Genomic DNA, 5,849 nt, shown 5'->3' with positions numbered 1-5,849 from the left:
GAGTCTCCCTCTCCCCTGACATTCTTCAAAGCTATGAGAATCCTGGGTTTTACATTCAGGGAGATTTATTCTACTTTATATTCAATATCACAAATTTGACCTTTGCCATGACCTTTAATTTTTCAGCCCTTCTCATGAGGTAATTTGAGGTTTTTGTGGTATTCTGTTCCTTTAGTGGAAGAAAGGTTACAATGGAAGGAAAAATACACATCTTTGGATGTTTTGTAAGGGCAATATGCATAACTGGCAGGGTGACCTAGGAAGTCACTCCTGCATCTATGGGAACGTCAGCTAAGGCTCAGTTACCATTATCCCTGTTGCCAGGGGTGAGACTGTCAAGGAGGGACTCTGCATACCTGCTTCTAGGACCTCCAGGCTGCTGTCCAGAAGCAACACATGCTAAGATTTCATAATGAGCTAAATGTTTTCAGGTCAAGTTGAAGACACCCTTTATTTTGCTCCCTGTCCAATCTCACTCTTCACTTCTCCTTAAGAGTTCACCGGTATTATACATTCCATGCTATGTTTAAACATAATATTACCACACACAGGTGTCACGTAGACTAGGACCTCAGATGACCCCTCCCCCACCGACTCACTCATTGTTCATCAGAGGAATACTGATTTTGTGTATTCAGTGGTTCCATGCAGTACCTTCTCCCTCCATCCATGGAGACCCTGAGCTACATGTGGACAGGTCATGGGTGGGTGGAGAGACTCCTGGATACCTGTTTTAAACTTACAAAGTGAGAGATGTGCACAAGCAAATTAACCAGAGACCTTTATCTATTTAAGAACCAATGACTTTATTGCAAGAAATGGTAACAATGAAAGAAGAAAAACTTAAGTGAACTTTTTTTTTTTGCAAGGGCAATATTGCTGTATGCATGCCAGGCAGGGTGACCTCGGGAAGTCATCCCGTGACCATGGGGAAGTGCAGTCCAGGCTCAGTTCTTCTTGTCGCTGTCGCCCAGGGTGAGCTTGTCGAAGAGGTACTCCGCCATGCCGACTTCCGGGGTCCCCATCTTGTGCAGGGTGGTGATGTGGTCCCCCAGCTCCTTGATGAACTCGACCTGCTGGTTCAGGCAGTGGCTCTGCAGGAAGTGGCACAGGTGGGCGTCGCTCTTGTCGCTGGCCAGCTGGTGCAGGTGGAGCAGGCTCTGGTTGACGCGCTTCTCTAGGCGCAAGGTGCACTGCATGGACCGGAGGCCGCTCTCCCAGGCGTCGCGGTCTGGCTCCCTGATGTCGTGGAAGCAGAGGCGGCCCCCGCGCTGGTTCTGCAGGCGCATCAGGCTCTCGGCCCGTTCCCCCAGGTGCCGCGAGCGCCGCAGGAAGAAGCTGGCCAAGTGCTTCAAGGCCACGTCGTCGCGGTCGAGGTAGAAGGCCATGGCCAGGCACACGTAGGAGGCGTGGAGCTCCAGGGTGACGGGGCTGTTGGTGGCCGCCTGGCAGTCGGGGTGGTAGTTCTGGCGCCCCTGCGAGGGCCCCGCGGGCGTCATGGCTGGCGGCAGGGGGCGCGGCGGGCCTGAAGGCCAAGGTCGAGGCGGTGCCGAAACCGGGGACTCAGAGAGTGTCCTCAGGGTGGGCGATGAGGGTGGCCTGAGGCAGGTGACTCCGGTCAGGGCAGAAGTTCTGGGATGGACCGGATTATGGTTCCCTTACCTGGGTTTGGGAGTGGGAGGAGGAGGGCAGGTTCCAGTTCAGTTACACTGGCTGGGGTTGGGGCGGTAATGGGGAAAGGAGGGCGGAGCACAGAGCACTGTGTCCCTGGTTCCATCAGCGTCTGGGTGAGTCGCGGAGACTGTGAGCTGAGCAGCTGTCATCTATTACATTTTATTTTATTATTATTTTCATTTTATTATTTTCATTGTTGTTATTTTGGGTGCATCTCCACTGCCTGGCAGCAGGACTGGGACACTGTGGGAGACAGGGGAGGTACTTTTTAAATTGTTTGTAGAGGCGGTCCCTGTCCTCCAGGAGCTTACAGTCTAGGTGGGAGACACAACTAATGCACACTTATACAAGCATTACAATTAGCGTTTACCATAACACTGACCACAATTGCTTAAGACCTGGGGAAAGCAAGATCAGTGAAGGGCAGGGGACTCGGAGAAGGTGTTTTGGTAAAGATGGAATTCATTTTCTTGTTGAATAGTTCCAAGTTGAGTGACACATTTGTTTTGGACAGGCGTGAGGGGGAAAGAGGAATGGAGGGAGCAGAGGCAGAAAGGCTGGAAGCCTATGCGGTAGGCAAGGGTCAGTGAGAGAGCCCCGCTCTGTTTCTTAAAACTCTTCCTTTGCAGTCGCCCTCGAGTCCCGCCACACTAGCTCGCAGTTGTCGCCTTGTTCGCCGCACCGAGATTCTGGGCTTTGGCTGGTGATGTTGGAATGTCCATTCTTCCTGGCTGGTGTGGTTGTCTGGATCTCTATGGTGGGGCCTGCTGGCATGGCCTTCACTGCGGGGCTGGGGTGGCGCTGTCCCGACATGGTCCAGATCAGAATGCATTGCCTGTGCCCAGATCTCAGGGGTCTGCTCCTCCCATTCCCCCCTCCTCCTTGAATGTCACCCGCGGTGGGACAGGTGCAAAGGGTAGGGAAGGGATCTGTATTGTCGTCATTGTTGGTTCTGCTTCTCCAGGGGCACTGATCTTGGCAACTGCTCCTCTGGCGAGAGAGCAGAGGGGACCACCGTTCCTGTGCAGCATTGGCTCCCGTGCTGGTGGAATTTTACAGGAGCACCTGGTGACATGGCCGCCCAGGGGTAGGGGCTGGAGCCTCAACTGGGGGCCCGGTGGTGGTGCTTTCCCAGCACATGGCCCCCCGTTTCTCGACACAGTGTATGTCAGCTTCTTCAGGAAGCACCTGAACACCTCACTTCTCGCAATGGGCTATGTCCTTGGAGGATTTCAAAAAGCGAATCCTACCCAGTAAATGCAGCATTCCAGGAACACCTGCAGCAGCACACGGAAAACGTACCAGCCGATGATGAGCAGTTCCGCCGAGGCTGCCGCCACTGCCGCCGTGGTTCCGAGAGTGGTGGGTGGATGGTTGAGAGCGAGGGCTGACGGTTCCGAGGGCCGCTGGTCTCTCAGAGTCCACTGTTGGGCCCGTTTGGCATCTATTAATTTTCAATTTTGCATTAATATTCCTATTTTCCAAGGACTTTCTCTTATTCTCTAATTGCTCCCTTTTTTAGCACCCTGTTCTCATTTCATAAGCCCATTGTCTTCCTTAAAATTCTGAGAATATAAATTTGGATTTCTTGGTGAAGTTCTCTTCTGTTTCTGGTATTATATTTCTTTCTTTCTCCAGAAATAGTTCTGTTTGTTCATCATGATCTTCTCTTCCACTTTCCTCAAGTATCTGGCAAACATTTGTCCATTCATATTTGGGAGTAAAGGACTCATTTGATCAGCCTAGGTAATTAGAATGGATCTCATCTACAGTTGTGATGTCCATTTCATTAATAGGGGCCTCTTCTGTATGGGAGGGTAGCGTATGTCAGTTGTGGAGTGGTCTTCTCCTTTGGTAGTAATCGCATGAAACTTTCTGGTAGTATAGGGGCCCTCCCAATTGCCAAAAGCATGGCATTTCTCAGACGTTGGATGACTTTGGTGGATCTCTCTTCTAGGGAGATACATCCTTCTGTCCTGTTTTGTTTCCGTTCTGTTATGCAGGTCTCCACTTGTCCCAGATCTGCTCTAATTTGGGTTCCTTTCTTGGTCACTGTCTTTGGAATGTAGTTTGGGGAGATTAAAGCAGATCAAATGCCACTGTGCTTTGTCCAGTGTAAGAAAGATTGGGATAGGGTCAGAGCACGGTAGCAGCAAACAGAACTGTTTTTCAGAGAGTAGCTCTTCAATCTCACAGCCCACCCAGAACCTTCTGCAGTGCTTTGATTTCACTGACTCCTTGAGCTTTGAGTGTGCTTGGCTTTCTACTGCAGGTGCACTGTTTTATTTTTATTCATTAAAAAAAAATTGAGGTATAGTTGATTTACAATGCTATGTTAGTCTCAGATGTACAACATAATGATTCAATATTTTTATAGATTATACTGCATTTAAAGTTATCATGAAATATTGGCTCTATTCCCTGTGCTGTACAATACATCCTTATAGCTTATTTATTTTATACATAGTAGTTTGTACTTCTTAGTCCCCTATCCCTGTCTTGCCCCCACTCCTTTCCCTTCCCCCTTCCGTCTCCTTTTCCCTCTCTTTCCCTACTAGTGGAATCTGTTAACCACTAGTTTGTTCTCTAAATCTGTAAATCTGTCTCTGCTTTGCTATATTCATTCCTTTGTTTTATTTTTTAGATTCTACATATACATGATAAAATGCAATGTTTGTCTTTCTCTGTCTGACTTATTTCATGAAGCGTGATTCCCTCCAAGTCCATCCGTGTTGTTGCAAATGGCAAAATTTCATTTTTTATGGCTGAATAATATTCCACTGTGTGGCCTTTCTGCCATTCATCTGTTTTCTTTGACTATATTCCCAGAAGTGGAATTGCTTGATCATATGGTAGTTCTATTTTTTCATTTTTTGAGGAACCTCCATACTGTTTCCCATAGGGGCTGCACCAATTTACATTCCCACCAACAGTGTACAAGGGTTCCTGTTTCTCCATATCCTTGCCAATACTTGCTGTTTATGGTCGTTTTGATGACTGCCATTCTGACAGGTATGAGATGATCTCAAGTGTTTTTTTTTTAATTGAGGTATAGTCAGTTTACAATGTTGTGTCAATTTCTGGTGTACAGCAGAATTCTTCAATCATACATGAATATACATAAATTCATTTTCATATTCTTTTTCACTGTGAGCTCCTACAAGATATTGAATATATTTCCCTGTGCTATGCAGTATAAATTTGTTTATTTATTTTATATATACTAGTCAGTGTCTGCAAATCTTGAACGCCCAGTTTATCCCTTCCCACCCCTCTCCCCACTGGCAACCACAAGTTTGTATTCTATGTCCTCAAGTGGTTTTGATTTGTGTTTCTCTGATAATTAGTGATATTGAGCATCTTTTCACGTGCCTGTTGGCCATCTGTATGTCTTCTTTGGAAAAATGTCTAGTCAGGTCTTTTACCCAATCAGGTTTTTTTGTTTTTTTGATATTGAGTTGTATAAGCTGTTTACATATTTTGCATATTAACCCCTTATCATTTATATCATTTGAAAATGTTTTCTCTCATTCGCTTGGTTATCTTTTTGTTTTGCTAATGGATTCCTTTGCTGTGCAAAAGCTTTTAGGTCCTCTCTTTTTTTTCTTGATCAGCATGGGTAAAGGCTTATCATTTTTGTTTACCTTTTTGAAAAAACAGCTCTTGGTTTCATCGATCTTTTCTGTTGTTTTTTGGCTCTCTATTTTATTTCCTCTCTGAGATTTATTATTTCCTTCCTTCTGCTGACTTTGGGCTTATTTCTCTTTTTCTAATTCCTTTAGATAGTAGGTTAGGTTGCTTGTTTGATATTTTTCTGGTTTCTTGAGGTAGGCCCATATTGCTATAGTTTCCTCTTAAAACTGCTTTTGTTTTCCCAGAGATTTTGGAAAATTGTGTTTCCATTATTGTTTGTCTCAAGATATTTTCTGATGTCCTCTTTGATTTCTTCCTTGACCCACTGGGTTTTTCATAGCATGGTTGTTCAGCTTCTATGTGTTTGTGTTTTTCCCATTTTTCTTCCTGTGATTGATTCCTAGTTTTGTACCTTTGTGGTTGGAAAAAATGCTTAATATAATCTCTATCCTCTAAAATTTGTCAAGACTTGTGTTGTGGCCTAGCACGTATTCTATCCTGGAGACCGCTCATGTATACTTGAAAAGAATGTCTATTCTGCT

General features: G+C 45.8%; 1 pseudogene; it reads right to left on the bottom strand.

Annotated features, from left to right (window-relative positions):
- Positions 1-935: 935 nt before the first annotated feature.
- LOC105064767 (ferritin heavy chain pseudogene) lies at positions 936-1,499 on the bottom strand (annotated as a pseudogene).
- Positions 1,500-5,849: the final 4,350 nt, after the last annotated feature.

The sequence above is a fragment of the Camelus bactrianus genome, chromosome X (genome assembly GCF_048773025.1).
Source record: "Camelus bactrianus isolate YW-2024 breed Bactrian camel chromosome X, ASM4877302v1, whole genome shotgun sequence".
Taxonomy (NCBI): Eukaryota; Metazoa; Chordata; class Mammalia; order Artiodactyla; family Camelidae; genus Camelus; species Camelus bactrianus.
The sequence above is the reverse complement of the archived record's forward strand: the minus strand, read 5'-3'. Positions and strand labels throughout refer to the sequence as shown.